Source organism: Pinus tabuliformis, chromosome 2_2 (assembly GCF_031772625.1).
Source record: "Pinus tabuliformis cultivar Carrire ecotype Pingquan chromosome 2_2, CPIR1, whole genome shotgun sequence".
In the NCBI taxonomy this organism is placed as follows: domain Eukaryota; kingdom Viridiplantae; phylum Streptophyta; class Pinopsida; order Pinales; family Pinaceae; genus Pinus; species Pinus tabuliformis.
Window position 1 is genome coordinate 412,229,577 of NC_142300.1, and position 19,474 is coordinate 412,249,050.

Consider the following 19,474-nt stretch of genomic DNA (forward strand, 5'->3'; position numbering starts at 1 on the left):
TTCATTTCACAACTTGATCCCCCATTCTCTCAATGTATGAGAGGGGCAACATCATGTGCTATCAAACTATAACAAGTATACTTGAATAACAAGTTGTGCAACCTTGGATCAAACACTCTAAGGCATTCCATTAATCATCACTAATTCCATTTACTTTTGATGCCATCTATGCATTTGTTTGCATGTTTGGATATCTATGTAGTTGATCTACCTCTACCACTTATGTCAACTCGTTCTCCATCATCTAAAAAGTGCCTAAGCCATTCTCTTTATGGGTGTTGATACTACTTGTTATAAAAAATGAGAAATATTAAAATAAAATGGCTAACCAAATAAACACAAATCATGACAAATTCACACAAAACAAAATTTATGTGGTTCACTAAATATAAGTCATAACCAAAAACAAATATCAATCCTTTAATTATGTCATCCACAAACTTTTTATAATTGTTACACTTTCATCCTTTTTACCATATCCTCCCAAAGAAAAAATACAATAGAGCCATCATGAAAATATCATAAGAAAAACCATAAATTATAAAACCTTGAACCCTTAAACAACTCATCGTAAATTGACTTTTTACGAGTGAGAACATAAAAAAGACAACTATAGTTATTCAATTCGTAAAAGTGATGACACTTCTAATATAAGACTTTAATCCATAATCCCTACCATTCATACCTCCTTTCACTAAATATAAGCCTTAACAAAAAACGAATATCAATCCTTAAATTATGTCATCCACAAACTTTTTATAATGGTTACACTTTCATCCTTTTTACCATACCCTCCCAAAGAAAAGATACGATAGAGTCATCATGAAAATATCATAAGAAAAACCATAAATTATAAAACCCTAAACCCTTAAACAACTCAAGGTAAATTGACTTTTTCCCAATGAAAACTTAAAAAAGACAATTATAGTTATTCAATTCGTAAAAGTAATGACACATCTAATATAAAACTTTAATCCATAATCCCTACCATTCATAGATCCTATTAATGATATGTTACCATGTCAAATATATTGGTTATGATAGCAATCATATAACTTAAATATAACTTTCATAAATACTAGCTTAAATGCCAACCACATAAATTATAAAACCTAAACCCTTAAACAACTCATGGTAAATTGACTTTTTACTAGTGAGAACTTTAAAAGACAACTATAGTTATTCAATTCATAAAAGTGATGACTCTTCTACTATAAAACTTTAATCCAAATCCCTAATATTAATACCTCCTATTAATGGTATGATAGCTTGTCAAATATATTGGTTATGATGACGATCATATAACTTTCATAAATACTAGCTTGGATGCCCACATTATAACGACATTGTGTCTGAGCATTAATTAGTGTAGATATCAAACTCTTATGGGACATCAATATGTTTTTTCGGTCTTATTGGTTTCTCGAAGGCCTTGGATATGCTTTCCATATCTCACTTCAATATTTAAAAAAAAAAATTACACTTTGTAAACCTTTTACGAAGGACTGGCATATGCTTCCTATATCTCACTTCAATATTTAAAAAAAAAATTGCACTCGTAATTTTTTTACAAAATTGGTAATGACAATAAGATTAGCTTAGATCCATCTACCTATCATTTATACAAATCATGTTCGAAGGTGAAATGGATCTAACCTGATACTCTTGTATTTTATAATGGATTTCTTGAAGTCTTTAAATAAGCTTCATCATAATAAATATCATGATTTATGCAATAATCATGGGCTTGTAAATCACCATTGGTAAATCTATCAAAGTAACATTACATTAAATAAAATTTAAACCTATCAACATAACATTACATTAAATAAAGTTTAGAATTCCTTGTTAGCCCAAGAAAAATGAGGGTTGCTAGGAAATGGCGGTAATGTGTTGAAATTTAGCAAGAAAAACACTAAGTTTTGACTTGTGCCTTAGTCAAATTGAGTAAATCGAATTTCCACATCAGCAAGACAACTTGGAGGCAATTAACTTGTGTGACATGGCCTTGTCTACTAGTTTACTCGGTTATAGGCTAGAAATAGAGTCATGCATGTAGTGATTTCTTAGATTTAGCAATCTAGTTTTGACTTGTGCCTTAGTCAAACTGAGTAAATCAAATTTGCACATCTCCAATACAAGTTGGAGGCAATTAACTTGTGTGACATGGCCTTGTCTACTGGTTTACTCAGTTATATGATAGAAATAGAGTACTCAGTTATATGATAGAAATAGAGTCATGCATGTAGTGATTTCCTAGATTTAGCAATCTAGTTGAGTTATTGCACCGAAAGGCGCCCTAGAGCCCAGTATGGGGGTAGATCTCACATAAAAACCTAAATGTAAACATAAACCTAAATGTAAACAAAATATTTTTTCACTCTATGCTAGTTTGCATATCAAGATATTTGATCCCTCTCAGCTTAGTAGATCCATACTAAAGATGGATCTATGCTAGTTTAATTCCCCTCTTTAAATAGGCTACATTCCATGTGAATACCATGGGTCAATACCATTGGTTCTCAATACCATGGGTCAATACCATGTGCAATCTTTATTTTTTTATTAATATTAATATTATGGTTAATAATGTTTTTTTGCATGGTATTAATAATAATTTGGCCCATAGGCTTCCCCTAAATAAAACCTAATTTTTGAGTGTTAATAAATATAAAGTGAATTATGGAGTAAATATAAAAAAAGAATGTTTTATTTTTTTACCATACCTCTGGTTTATTTATATTTTTATTAATTTACCATACCTCTTTTATAAAAATGGTATTAGGTCCATGGTATTTAGCCCATGGTATGAAAATGGTATTTGGGTCATATGCTTCACCTAAATAAAAACTCTTTCTGAGTCGTCATAAATATAAAAAGGCTTATGGACTAAATATAAAAAGAGGTTTTATTTATTTACCATACGTCTAGTTTATTTATATTTATATTTATTTACCATACCTTTGGAGTAAGTATAAAAAAAAGTTGTATTTATTTACCATACCTCCAATTTATTTATATTTTTATTTATTTACATACCTATTTTTTTAGTGTTCATAAGCCTCTTTATATTTTAAATTTATATTGTGTTTATACATAATAATAATTATCTTGATTTCTAAATAAGGCCAACATTAGATTAAAAATGTTAAATGTTAACATTACATTTACATTTAAATGTTTATAATATAAATGTAAATGTAAACATTTAACATGTAATGTTTAACATTTAACATTTTTAATCTAATGTTGGCTCTATTTAAAAATCAATCTAATTAGTAGTATGTATAAACACAATATAAATTTAAAATATAAAGAGGTGTACTAACGCTAAAAAAATATGTATGGTAAATAAATAAAAATATAAATAAACTAGAGGTAGGGTAAATAAATAAAACATCTTTTTATATTTACTCTAGAGGTATGGTAAATAAATAAAAATATAAATAAACTAGAGGTAGTAAATAAATAAAACCTCCTTTTATATTTATTCCATAATCCTCTTTATATTTACGAAAACTCAAAAAATATGTTTTATTTAGGTGAAGCCCATGGGCCAAATACCATGGGACAAATAATTATTAATACCATGGGCCAAATAACATATTTATAAAAGAGGTAAGGTAAATAAATAAATATAAAATAAATATAAAGAGGTATGATAAGTAAATAAAAATATATCAAATAGGATTAGAAATCAACATCTAATTATTTACCAAGTCTATGGGCCAAATATCATGGTACATAAAAGAGATATGATAAATAAATAAAAATATAAATAAATGAGAGGTATGGTAAATAAATAAAACCTCGTTTTATATTTACTCCATAAACCTCTTTATACTTACTAACACTAAAACAAATATGATTTATTTAGATGACCTTATGGGCCAAATTATTATTAATACCACACAAAAAAACATTATTAACCCTAATATAAATATTTAAATATTATTATTATTATTATTAAATATAATATTCATATTAATATATTATAATATTAATATTATTAAATTTAATAACTTTGGATTAATAGAATATTGAATTTGTTATATTATAATATATATTAATATATCATGATATATACTAACTCTAGATATATATGGGAGGGAAGAACAAAGACATAGAGTGGTAGAGGTGGAGAGATTGGGGAGTGACAAGGGAGAGATGGAGATAAACTTAAGGATAGGGTAAAGGAGGAATGAAGAGAGAGAGAGGGATTTGAGCGAGAGATGTAGAGAAGGGTAAGAGAGGGAGAGTGAGACACAAAGATGGAGGGGGAGAGAGAGAAAACAGAGGGAGGGAGGTAGTGATAGGATTAGAGGGCAAAGAGGAGAGAGAGAGAGAGAGAGAGAGAGAGAGAGAGACAGAGAGATAGAGAGAGAGAGAGAGATGGGGAAGAGAGAGAAAGGGAGAGAGAGGAATGATGAGAGAAAGGAATTTCAAGAGAGGAGGAGAGAGGGAGGAAAGAAGAAAGACATAGAGAGTGAGAAGTGAGAGAGAGAGAGAGAGAGAGTATGTTTAAGGGTGAGATAAAGAGAAAAATAAAGAGAGATAGAGAGAAAGGGGGGAGAGAAGAGAGGGATGGATATAGTAACATAGTTGGAGAGATAGGGAGAATGATGGGGGAAGAGATAGGATTGGGCAGAGAGAGAGAGAGAGAGATGGGGGAAGAGAGAGGATTGGAGGGAAGATAGATAGAGAGAGAGAGAGAGAGAGAGAGAGGAGGAGGAGGAGGAGAGTGATGGGGGAAGAGAGAGGGAGATAGGAGAGAAAGGGAGAGAGAGGAAGTAAGAGAGATTGGACTTGAGAGACAGGAGGAGAGAAGGAGGGAAGAAGAAATACATAAAGAGTGAGAAGTGGAGAGAGAGAGAGAGGGAGTAACAAGGGAGAGATGGAGAGAGAGTGTGTATGTTTGGGGATGAGATAAAGAGACAAAGAGGGAGAGAAGGAGAGAATGGGGGAGAGAAGGAGAGAGGAGAGAGTGAAGGATATACTAACAGAGTTGGATAGAGAGAGAGAGAGAGAGAGAGAGAGAGAGAGAGAGAGAGATGGTGTTGGAGGGGAAGAGAGGGAGGTAAGAATAACGAAATAGAGAGAGAGGGGGAGTGATAAGAAAAATGGAGAGAGAGGGAGAGAGGAAAAAAAGAGGGAAGAGAGATAGAAGTGGGGGAGAGGGAGAGAAGGGAAAGAGAGAGAGGGAGAGAGGGAGGGAAGAAGAAATACATAAAGAGTTAGAAGTGAAGAGAGATAGGGAGTGACAAGGGAGAGATGGAGAGAGAGTGTATATGTTTGGGGATGAGATAAAGAGACAAAGAGGGAGAGAAGGAGAGAATGGGGGAGAGAAGAAGAGAGGACAGAGGGAAGGATATAGTAACAGAGTTGGAGAGAGAGAGAGAGAGAGATGGTGTTGGAGGGGGAGAGAGGGAGGTAAGAATAACGAAGTAGAGAGAGAAAGGTGGAGAGAGAGAGGGAGGGAGGGAGAGGAGGAGAGAGGGATATATAGATAGATTGGAGAAAGAGAGTGTATGTTTTTGGGGTAATATGGAGAGACAAAGGGATATATATATCTAGATGGAAAGTTAAGTGAGGGAAGAAGAGAGAGATGGAGAGAGAGAGGGAGGGACAAAGAGATTGATAGATATGGAGTGAGAGAGCATGTGTGTTTGGGGGGTTGAGATAGAGAGACAAAGAAGGATAGATGGAGGGATATATATATATAGAGAGAGAGAGGGGGGAGGAAAGAGAGAGAGAGAGAGAGCGGGAGGAGGGAAGAATATTTATTGCACTAGATGCATTGATTTCAGTTTAGATGATGATTTCTAATCCTATTTCATTGCTTGCACTAGATGAATTGATTTCAATGTAGATGATTTCTAATTGCATTTGATTGATTTTACTAAATGCATTGATTTCAGTGTAGATGGTGATCTCTAATCCTATTTGATTTCTTGCACTAGATGCATTGATTTCAATGTATATGTTTATTACTAAAAAATATTTTATTGCTTGCATCAGATGCATTGATTTCAATGTAGATGATTTCTAATCCTATTTTATTGCTTGCACTAAATTCATTGATTTCAGTGTAGATGGTGATTTCTAATCCTATTTGATTGCTTGCACTAGATGCATTGATTTCAATGTATATTTGGTTTATAATCCTATTTGCTTACTTGCAGTAGATGCATTGATTTCATTGTAGATGTTGCTTTATAGACCTATTTTCCTACTTGCACTAGATGCATTGATTTGATAGTAAATGTTGATTTCTAATCATATTTGATTGCTTACATTAGATGCATTGATTTTGGTGTAAATGTTGTTTTCTAATGATATTTGATTGTTTGCACTAGATGCATTGAATTCAATGTACATGATTTCTAATCCTATTTGATTGCTTTTACTAAATGCATTGATTTCAGTGTAGATGGTGATTTCTTATCCCATTTGATTGCTTACACTAGATGCATTAATTTCAATGTAGATGTTGATTTCTAATAATATTTTATTGCTTACACTAGATGGATTGATTTCAATGTAGATGATTTCTAATCCTATTTTATTGCTTGCACTAAATTCATTGATTTTAGTGTAGATGGTGATTTCTAATCCTATTTGATTGCTTGCACTAGTTGCATTGGTTTCAGTGTAGATGTTGGTTTATAATCCTATTTTCTTACTTGCACTAGATGCATTGATTTCAGTGTAGATGTTGGTTTATAAAACTATTTTCTTACTTGCATTAGATGCATTGATTTGAGTGTAAATGTTGATTTCTAATGGTATTTGATTTCTTGCATTATATGCATTGATTTGAGTGTAAATGTTTTTTTCTAATCTTATTTTATTTCTTGCATTAGATGCATTGATTTCAGCATAAATGTTGATTTCTGATTTGATGTAATTGGATGTATGATGGTACATTAATTTTAAAGTGATTGGATTAATATTGTGCATTGATTTCAATGTAAGCATAAAAAATTATTGGCAATTGTTGATTTTTTTGTTATAGTAATTCAACCTGTTAATATTGGAGTGAAAGAGAGACAAGGTATGGTGTTTACTACAATATCTCGAGCTAAAGATTTAAATGGTTTACGATTTGACATGTCCTTCTCATATAATCGATATGAAAAGCTGACAAAAGTAACAAGGGTGACAATAAGAATAGTAGAAGAAAATAGTTTGAGATTAATCACAATGAAGACTATTTGCAATTTACTATATTCTTATTATTCACATTTTCTATCATTCAACACTATTACATTGTCACTTTACATTCAAATTTTTTATTTCATCATTAAAGTTTTTCACAATATTTATCATCTCAACAAACTGAGGTAACTAAGAAAATTTAAAATTGAAATGACTAGATTAATTTGAGACATATTTAGCATATTTAAAATGATTATATTAATATTAGATGATTTTACATATTATTAATAAAATCAATCATCTATTCGATAGATTTTCTTTGGTCGAACACTACTGAAACTAGCCTAGATCCATCTTAACTCTGGATCTATCAAGCATCGAGAGGGATCAAATCTCTAGAGGTGCAAACCTTTCCTCAAGTTTTTCACTCAAAAAAGAGGTTTGCACCTCAAGAGATTTGATCGCTCTCGGTGCTTGATACATCTGGAGTTAAGATGGATCTAGGCTGGCTGTTAGTTAAACTCTATTAACTGAGCTCTAGTCATTAGTTGATTCAATTGAAGGTTAATTTAGTAGTTAATACTATTGTTAACTTACTGATCCATCTGTTAACTAGTCAATCAGTTAAAAATAGACACAATCATGCATGGAATTCGAATTTCCTTGTTGAGGTGGAGGAAAAGGAATGTTTTTATTTATATTTGTATACTATTGAGTGTACAACACTTTTGCACTAAGTAGATCATCAATTCCTCAAGGTATTGCACAAGGAAATAGGGAATTTCGCCTCCTTTTTAGGGGTTGATTCCTCCAGGATTGTGCAAGGAAATAAGAGTTTGGGAGAGGCTTAAATTAGTTAAGTGTTAGCCAAAACAAGTCAAGAAGCAGGAGAACATGATTGCAGTGTAGGGTGTGCTTCACAGTTGAAGCAAGACATTGTAATTGTTTCTCTTTTCATCTGAATTAATTCAAAGTAGCAAAAGGGTTTTTCTCAGTTGGGTTCCCCTAGAAATCATTGTGTACTTGTGGTTTTGCTTATTTCATGTCTATTCATGTTGTTCTAAATGGTGATTTTAATTCTGCAGAATTGTAGAGTAGAGTTGTGTCTCTTGTTTTTCAGTTTCAAATCTTGAGCAGTGGAAATTTCTATCAAATTTCTACATGGTATTAGAGCCCTAAAATCACATTAGAACTAGTTTTTTGAATTTGTCCCTAAGGAATTTCGATTTTGCAACTCCAGTATAGAAAATTTTCTTCACATTTGGGAGAATGTCTTTCAACGAACTGAGATTGGAGTATTCCCTGGAGGGCAGCTCAGATTTCATAGCATGGAAGGAATGAATGGAAACTGTGCTTGATGATAATGGTGTGTTAGAATATGTTAAAACTGATATTGCAAAACCTCCACATTCATATGCACAATAGCTAACCCAATGGAAGAAGGATGTTGCTCGAGCCAGGAGGATCATCCTAGAGGGTGTGAGAGATGACATAGTCTCAAAGTTACATGCTAAGGAGACTCCATTTTTTATGCGGAAGACCCTCACTGAGCTATTCGAAAATAGAAGCAAAGCTAGAAAACTTGGTTTGATGAACAAATTGAGGATTGAAGAAAAAGGGTATGATGTAGTATTCCACAATGGGAAGGACAACCTCAAGCATTTTTCTTTAGGTAAGATCAAGTAGATTGGTGTTAGGATCAAGAGCCTCCATAAATTGGAGGAAGATGCATGTGTAGCCTTAAGGATCAAGGCAAAGATTCCTTAGAGTAGAGATGTAATGGTTAAGTGAGAGAAGGATATATCTCTCAAGATGGCACTTTTTAGTTCTAAGGGAGAAATTGTAGACATATCTCTAGGAGTGAGGTGGGGTGATGTAGAGCCCTAGTCCCATAGTTGTAAAGATTTCGGTAGGGTCCATAGGAAAACAGTAGCAATTGCAGTATACTCCTCTCATGGATCATTACCCTTTATACAGGGGCCCACAATATTTAGTAGCAAAGGGATAGGTGTCAATTGATGCAGCCATATCTTGAGCGACACTTGAAAACTAGTTGTAATCAGATGCTGAGGAGGATAGAGTAGTATTGATAGTAATGCAGGGGGTACAATGCAAAATCAACAATATTGAATTTTTCCCAGTAGAGAGTGTAGAGACTAGTAACAATCAGATGCTTAGGAGATAGTTGTAGCTCAGAGACATAGTTGATTTAGTATTTTGGATGCTTCCGAGTTGCAGTTGTTGCAATAGAAACAATAACAATGAGAGGGAGTTTTGTTACAGTACATTCCCACAGGAGTTGGATTGTGGTGTGCAAAGCCCTTTTCTTGCTAAGAGGGAGTGTTGAAATTACAACAAGAAAAATACTCAATTTTGACTTGTGCCTTAGTGAAATTGAGTAAATCAATTTTCCACATCATCAAGACAACTTGGAGGTAATTAGATTGTGTGACATGTCCTTGTCTACTAGTTTACTCAATAAATTCGAGTTATAGGCTAGAAGTAGAGTTATGCATGTAGTGATTGTTAATATTTAGCAATCTAGTTGAGTTATTGTTAGTTGAAATCAGATAATTAAGCTCTAGTCATTAGTTAAGTCAGTTGAAGGTCAATTGAGTAGTTAAGACTATTTTTAACTCACTGATATCTCAATTAGTTAGTCAATCAACTAAAAATAGACACACTCATGCATGTAATTTGAATTTCCTAGTTGAGGTGGAGGAAAAGGCATGTTCGCATTTATATTTGTATATTATTGAGTGTACATTTCTTTTGCCCTGAGAAGGTGACAAATTCCTCGAGTTATTGCCCAAGGAAATAGGGAATTTATCCTATTTTTAAGGGGCTAATTACTTCAGGATTATGAAAAGAAATAGGATGTTGGATGAGGCTTGAATTGGCTAAGTGTTGGCCAAAGCAAGTCAGGAAGTAGGAGAACATGATCAGGGTGTGCTTCAGAGTTGAAGCAAGATATTGTACTCATTTCTCTTATCATCTAAATTAATGCAAAGCAATAGAGGGGTTTTCCTTTGTTGGGTTCCACTAGAAATGAATGTGTACTTGTGGTATTTCGTATTGCATCTCTATGCATGTTGTTCTAAATTGTGATTTTCATTCGGCAAACTACTAAATAGAATTTGTGTCACTTGATTTCAATTCGATTTCTTGAGTAAATGCAATTTCTATCAAATTTCTACATTATGAAAATCTCAAAAAAATGTTTAAATGTTTATGCAACCTTTTACACTTGGAGAGCAACACAATATCATATAAAAACTACAAGTATTTATATTTATATTTATTTATTTATTTTAAGTTAGAGTAATAAGATTTTGTAATCTTCCCCTCAGTAGGTTTGGGTGAATTTCCACCTCTACCATTATAATCACCTAGGTGGTTCCTCACCACCTTAAGGCATTGTTACCGATTAATATCCTAAAATCATGGGGATTTTAACCTCGATCCTTGTACTCAACACACACTTAAACATGAAATTTTGTAATTACATTTGTTAAGTTACATTTTCACAAATTTGATAAATAATCTCATGAGCTAGACTTTGTATATGGTTATACGAGTGCAAACTTTTACCGTTGATTAATAAAAGTATAACGACATCAAATTGGTTTAATTATAAATGAGCTCAAGATATTCGCATATTTGTGGACTTGAGGATGAAGTGCAACACATTCCAACTTTTTTTTATGGTACCTCAGAGGCACTATCTAGTTTGGACTATGGTATAGATAGGTAGAGGGATTGAAGTTGTGTGGCTTCATAGATGCAGATTGGGTGCGAAGTGCATAAGACCAAAAGAGTACATCAGGTGGAATTTTCAGTGTTGGGTTTGCAGTTGTTTTTTTTCCACAACATGAACTAAAGATATGTGGTGCTTATCTCTACAGAAGTAGAATACATGGCTACAAATCAAGCAACATGTGAGGCGATATGGATGAGAAAGATACTTATTGGACTATTTGGTCAGATGATGGATCCAACCGTGATCTACTGTGATAATCAGAGTTGCATCGAACTCTCTGAGAATCATGTATTTCACAATCGACCCAAGCATATATATATATATATCTGGTATCACCATTTACGGGATTGTGTGCAAAGGCAGATAATGTTGCTACACTACATTCTGATAGAGGAACAATATGTTGTCATTTTGAAAAAAACTTTGTCAAGAGGGAAGTTTGAGCTCCACAAGTGCAGGATAGGGATGGTTGATAATCCCTTTCTTACTGAGAGGGAGTGTTGAAAAATGGAGAAAGAAATTCTCAATTTGATTTTGCCTTGATTAAATTAATAAAATTTGAATTTCCACATCAATAGACAACTTTGATGCAGTTAACTTGTGTGACATGGCTTGTGTCACCCAGTTTACTCAGTAAATTTGAGTTGGAGGAGATAGAATTTAGTTAAGCATGTGGGATTTCTCATTTGTAGCAACCGAAGTTAGTTATCTCAAGTTGTTTTTAGTTAAACTAGTTCCAACTATTGGAGGATCTAGTGGAGGGTCAGTTGTGAAGTAGGACTTCACTGGTGAGACACATGTGGATGGTGATTGCAAAGTGAGTTGTGAATTGATGAATCCAACAATAGACCTTGTTGCTGATGGTGAAGCTTCCAATAAAAAAGTGAATAACATGTGTGATTTAGTTGGTATGATTGTAATTGTTGATGATCTCTTTGCATCAGAGTTCAAGGCATTTAAGTTTGAGAATAGATTCAAAAGATGATATTATAGGTATGGATTGCACCTTATTTGGAGATGTCATTTGTATTGTAGGGTTTGGTACCTTTCCATTGGATGTGGCTGGTGATGTTAATAATACTCAACATCTAGTAAAGATTCATACTAAGTCTAACAAGCATATGGATGCTTGTTTACAAAGGGATACCCCTCTCGACTTAGCTCATTAGATTCTTTGCTTGTTCATGCAATTTGTTGTTCTCAACCTTCCTTCTCTAACGGTTTGAGACAATTTGCCTCATTTATTTTACATGGACTAGTGAAATAATAAGAATGGAGCTTGTCTCCACAACTTTTCCATTTCTCTAAGTTACAAATAAAAAGAGTCCAATTCTATAGCCAGTAGATTACTAGCCTCTTGATACACCTTTGGTGAGTTAAGCATAGCTCTCACCCATCACTGTAGCTCAATGAAATGGCATCTAATAGCTCTAGTGGGAAAGAGTTCAATTTTATGCCCAAGAGACTAGTAGAAATAGAGTAGTTGTGAAGGCAACGATCTCCATTGGGGATTTCATTTTTTATTACAATAGACAAGAAGAATCTTGGTGTTGGAGGAAGAGGTAAAAGATCTCTACCAAAAACTTAATATCATCGCTCTCCTGGTGCCATTATTTTTTGTTAACTCATTCGAATGCAGGTAATTTATAAGTATTCGTTAGTGTATATGGAATTTTCTCTCTTTCCAATAGAAAAATAGGTTCATCCTAGTATTAATATATAAAATGAGGTTCATTAATATGTATGGTTCAATTTTGTTTGATGATCCTATTTCTCCAAAGGATATCTTTATTTTTTTGGTTTAAGATATGGTGATACTTTAAATATGAGGTAATTTTGGGTAAAATTAGAAGTGGAACAACAAGTTGGGGTTTGAATTTCCTTTGTATAGTAGGCTACTTGAATTTTCCATCGAAATTTTTTGTTGTGGCCCAACATAGAATCATATTTGGATGTAAAGGTTTGTTCTGGGTGGTATGTTTTTTAGCCCTTCAATTCATTATATTCTTTATTTGTTCATGGTATTTTTTGTTCTCAACTTTCCTTTTCCAAGGGATTGATACTATTTGCTTTATTCATTTGTCATGGCCCAGTGAAAGAAGAAAAATGTGTCTTGCCTCCACAACTCTTCCATTTCTCTAAGTTACAAATAAAAACATTCCAGTTCTATAGACAAGAGACTAATAGCCTCTTGATACACCTTTGGTGAGTTATGCATGAATAGCTTGGATGAGGGTGTAACTACAATCTAGGTTTTTGAACTCAAGAGTTGGTTCTTACACAAATTTAAAATCTACCCCTTTTCCCATTTCATCATTTTTTTCATACTGATGTTTTATATTCTAGATCATTTGATTAAAATTTGTAAGTATATCTAAATGTATTCATGATTTGGTAGGCATATTTTGATGTAAATGAAGCTTCTATATCTTCAAGAAATACCTTTCCTAGAGTGGACAATGAGGTAGTGCAAAAATTGATATGTTGACAAATGCTCTATTCCTATAGTTTGGCTTATTATCTTCAATTTATTGGTTATATCATTGTTTCCACTTCTTGCATCTTAAATTACTTTGTTCACATTTTATGCTCATGTTTCTTGGGCTGTATTGATCTCATTTTTTTGGTTTTGCTCCAGATATCTTAGTGAATTGTTGTCACTATCTTTTAAATCAATGGTTGCAAATTCTTCACTGGCATCATAAAGCGGAGGCAAATAGCTGCAACTATTTTGAGTGCCATGGTTATATTTTTCACCGTTTTATAAGCACTTGAGATATCCTAAAACGACCCCATTATAGTTCGAATCAGATTCCAACAATCTAGCTATGTTAGCATTATCAACATGATCTAATGTTTCATGATGAGAATAAATTAATAGTGCCATATTTGGGGATCTCATGTAGTCACTCTCATTCATGGATGATGTAGTGTAAGTTCGTTACTTTTTTATGAATTTGGATTATAACAAAAGGAGCCTTCAATTGGGTTGAAGTTGTTGTAGCCATGCAATGTATTTGAAACTGGGAGTCCTTGAACCTATAGATCATTGTGCCATTGTAATATATATTTCAAATTATGGTTTTTACATTTTTTGTTTCTAGACATGGTTAAAATTCTTGAATTTTTAGCGGCTTACTCTCATTGTTGAGAGATGCAGATTCTTCGAAGAAGAACTATGGAAAATCAATATGTACTTTGGAAGCCTCAATATTATTTGAGATTATCTCACCCTTAACAAGCTCTTTCTTTATCCAAGAGTTCTAGCAATTTTAAATATCATTATCTATTCTTCTAGGTGGATGGAATTTTATGTATGCCCACCAGCACATATTTGATCCATTAAAATATATCTTAATGTCAATCCTTTAATGCACAACCAAGAACTAATAGATCGATGAAACTTAAACCAACCCATTTCTAAAAATGGTATGCAGATGAATGATAATATTTTATTCATTTGGACTAAAACTACCTCATTTGTTATCAAATCTCAAGTAGTTGATCCATCGCAATTTGTAGCTCTCTCCACAATGAATGATGAAGACCTGCCATGAAAATAAATATGAATCGATGCATAATAATACTAAAAAAACCATATTTTTAGTTGTTTTTAGGCATGTTATTTTTGGGTAAGGAGGGTTTATAGCAATAGGCGATGTAGGTCCCACATTTGTTTAGCCAATATTTGCACCAGGATGGAGTTTTGGGAGTCTCTTGATTTATTGGCGATTTGACAAAGACCCATGGCCTTACCTTCTCCACACCGAAGGAACCTTAGAGTGGATTCAACATGGAGAGCCTTGAAAAACTATTTTCCCTTCTAAACTCACTATGCAAAGCCCCAAAAATCTATTTCCCAAGCTATTGATGTGATAATTAATTATAGAAACTTTACCAACTACATTCAATGGTTATGTGCTTAAACCCCATGATGTGAGACTAATAGTGTTCAAAGATGATGAGTGAAGCCTAGTAAATGCCATATGGTCAGAGCTAGATCCTTCGAAGGAGAGTCTCAAAACTAACCTTATCTTCATGACTCATCATTCTCACTCATGGTTGAGGTTGCATCCACACTTATGTTGAACAGGCTATTGAAAAGGATCTATTAGATTTTCCATAACATCAAACAAACAAATCATGTTGAAACATAGCAACAAATTATGCAAGTGGGATAGAGAAAGCGTTAAAGAGTTGCCACATGTAACATCCCTCACTAGGGATTCCTCGAAAACCCTCAAGAACAATAGAGATTTTTTTGTAAATAACATCTTTAGAGTGCACTCAAAACACACTACCTCTAGACAAGAAATAACATCAACCATATATATAAGTAATTACAAAATTAAAAATATTTCAACGGAGCAAGAAATTCATTGAGAGTTTGTTAATTCATTATAGTTCATAGTCTCTCTTTAGAGTTTGGAATTTAATCTATGAGACATGAAGATGGGAGTATTTTTCTTATTAGTCCTTGTCATCTATGACATGGGACTATAGTGATTGATTGTATTAGTTAGCATTAGTACTTGTGCATATTAATCCAAAGCTTTTATGAACTTTACCATGTTCATAAAATGACCATTGTTCTCAACCTATAAATTTATCAATTTAACTTTGAGGACCAATAAGATATTTGATGGTCTTATTTGACCTCTTCCCAAGGAATACAAACTATATCATTAATATTATTCATACAATATCTCTATTCCATGCATTTATTTGATTCGTATTTCCAATATTTGAAACTAATGCTAACATTAGTTTATAAACATTAAATTCTACCTATAACCATGGAAACACTGAAGAGGGCTAGATGGATGTGCGCATGTTGGTGTGGTGTATAAGGAACGAGACACTTATTAGTCTTCTTATTCTTCTCCTGAGAAAAATCAATGGCTCCTTCAGATTTAGTTGTAACTCTAGGCTTCTTACTAGGGTGCACAACCTCTCCTTTGCTTTAGCTTGACAACCCAACGTCAACTCTAAATGCTTTAGCTTGAAAACCCAAATTCAACTCCAAGGCAACTGATTTTTTGTTTGACAATGGAGTTGTGGTTAGCGCTAGTGCCGGTAGGATTTAAGACTCATCCAAGCTACCTAACGTCTACATATGAGCTTTGGTCAGTGCATATCACATAAACTAGAAGCATTTGAGGGAGGATGACATCCATAACCATGCTAGGTATAAATTTCATTTGGAAGTATGCGATGTTGATTTTTTGGTAGCTTGGGAGGTACTCCAAGCCCTAGTGTTTGAGTGTTGAAGGTCAAAGTGCCACAAATAGGCTTGGGGCCTTGGAATCCAAGTATGGGGTTTTCCATCCATCGATGTTTGGTCCAAAACCATGATTTTTTTTCAACATGTGATGGATAAGGATGATAGTGCTCGTCAAGATGGTTCTAACACAATGAGAATCATCTCATTCTAAGTTGTCATTGAGGAGAAATGAATATATGAAGTTGACAAGTAATTATTGGTTTTCAGGTCATGTAGGATTGAAGTAAATTTTTTCCAATAGATGTGTCTCTTCACTAATTCATGGAACCCCTCATTTGGATATAAATATAGGGAGATTTGATGTGTTTTATATCATCCATTGTGAAACATCTTCTCAAGGAAAATGAGCTCTGAAATTGGGATGCAAGAAGAGGCCTAGACAACGTGAAAGAGGTCAACCCATAGCCACAACAAGAGAGGCACACCACAGGGAGGCCAAGCATTGTTTTTGGGTTGGAAGAGGGGTCTGAATTTGCCATGATAAGGGACGAGGAGGATGGTTGTTACGCCAAGTTCCTTGAGGGCAATAACACTATTGTTTGGAGTGTGTTTGGGCACCATTTTGAGGACTATCTCACTATTGGAGGATTGTTGTTTCAGGATGTAGACCATAGCACACAACTAGGCTTGTTTAAGGGTTGTCAAGGGTTTACATATACCCTAAAGAAGTAGTGTGGTTGAGGAGGATTCCTCTTAAGATGTGTCCCAGCCATTTAAGGGCCTATTTGATAACTGTTGGAAGGATTTAGGGCTGTAGAAAGTGCCCTAACTAGGTGTCACGAACAAAAAGATGAAAACATTATTACAAAAATGTTTATGGAGGGGTGTTGGGTCAAATTATTTTGACTAGCGCTTGGATCAGTTTGATGGGAAGCTGTAGGAGACCCTAGGATCTGTTTGGAGGAGCCCACGTGGACTGTTGGGAAGCCTACCAAGCAACCAAGGTGACAATAGACACATCAAATGAGAGGCAAAAGGATAGTAGCAAGGAGACTTGCAAATGTTTCCTTGATGAAAGATGGATAGATGTCCTAGGTGAGGACATGATTGGTGCCCATATTTTTTCAATATCTCCTATATTGCAGAATAAAAGGGTGGATTAGTGAAGTTTGTTGGAAACCATGTGTAAGGGTATCCTCGGTGTGGGGATGCCCTAGCTAGGTGCAGAGGCTACATCATGGACTTGGTCACTTGTGGTTTGTTGGAGGGCAGTGTGAGAGTGGACCAAGTGTGGACAAGATTGGGCACTTATGGTCTGGTGGAGGAGACTATGATAGTGTCCAAGTTAGCACCCGATGAGCAACACCTTGATGAACAAAGGTAGTTGCGAGAGAGTAAGTTGTCGAGCTCAAGGGTTTACGAACCAGAGGAGCAGTTATGGATCCCAACACCTTGAGTGCTATATTACCGAACTTCCTTATATATTAATAAGTTTAGTTTATGCTCCTTTAACTCTTTATCATTAGATTTATCGATAATCCTTTCAAAATATAAATCATTGTTTGACTTTTTCATTTTTCTATGTAACCTATCCTCTCTTAAACACGCTCAACCCAAGACCCATACCTAATGCTCAAAATCCCCTAATGATGGCAATGTCCCTACTTGAAGGCTAAAGATCCCTTAAATATGTCATCTACCATGTCACCTATGGTTCTTTATCATAGCATTTTTTTCATGGTTTTTCTAGTCCTAAAATTTCGAGGCCATTTTGAGGCACTAAAAAATATTTTTTTGGTCATTTTAGGGGCATGGGTGTTTCCATGACATTACATAGTCGTAGCTAAAAGTTGTAATCCTTATATAGTTCTTTCCAATGAGCTACTATGAGCCTAAAATATATATCGTATGTGAACCCTGCACCCCTAGGAAGTTGGTGCACTAGATAACCATCTCAAGGCCCTCAAACAATTTAGTGATTAATATTGTGGGTTATGGTATTGAAAGTTTAGGTTTTATTCTTTATGTTAAAGGGCATTCTTTTTTCCCCTAGTAACAAGTTCTGGAAATAATCATAACCTACAATTCATTTGCAAACATTACACTTTAATAATCATTATGCTAGTTAGTGTTCTATAACATTATGTTATTTTATTTATCATAGTAACATGGTTTTTACAATATTATTTCACTCTATACTAAATTTCTCTCTATGTGTTCCATTTCCTTTCCTACCTTTCATTTTGTTCTTTGTAAAACCTTGATAACGTGTGCCAAAATTGAGCATACTTAGCCTACGATATGCCTCTGTAACTTCTTATTAATATTTGTCTTTAAACATGTAATTCATATGCATTTACAATTTTTAACCAAGCGTTACAAACATGCACATTACACAATTCTAGACACAATGATTTTCCTACACTTATGTGACAACAACCATGTCTAATGCATAATCCCAAAAGTTATAATAGAATAATTGTATTAGAATAGCATTGGGCAACAAACCATCCCAAAATTTACAATGATAACTTATGTGAGGACACTCAACCAAAATCATGCCATAATATCTATTCAATACACCTTTGATATACATCCACCCATTTCATAACTCCAACAATGCATGATGCCCTTGTACCAAAGTAATTAATAGATTTCACTACAATCAACGTGTGGCTCTTATACAATACTCTGAGAGAAATCTTCATTCAACCCTTCATCACCTTCCAACAACCTATGGTGTGCACTGCTCCATGGCACATTGCAAAGCAGTTGATAAACTAACTAAACTGTGGACTCCTTCTCCTGGTTATGGGATTAAGCCTCGAGTTTGAATTTCCCTTAATATGCATCCCCTCAAACTTTGGATCTAGCTCAGGGTAATCAGCTGCAAGAAAGATTGCAATGTGGTTGGCTTACAATTGGGTGGAGAGTTGAAGTCCTTTCTTCATTTTTCAGTCATCATTAAACACACAGATAATTGTACATTTCTTATGTGTATTTCCTTATGGAGTGTGATGAATCTTGTTACGTTGTGAATGGTGCAAGATCTTGTGTGTTTGTAAATGTAAATGAATGTCTGAGTTTTGACGCTCACTATATCTTCATGATTAGAATAGTGTAATGTATGCACATGAGTTTTAAAGTGTCCCTAGAATATGTTACCCATTATTATGTGCATGGTGAATGCACAATTATGTGTTCATATTCAGTTAGTTGATTTCCAAATTTATCGGTATAATTAGTTTAGCTAATCCCTACGCTAGTTATTTTGTAGTGAGAGGTGTGTCCTAGGCTTGTTGTTCTCCATGTAAAATCTTTGAATTATCCAG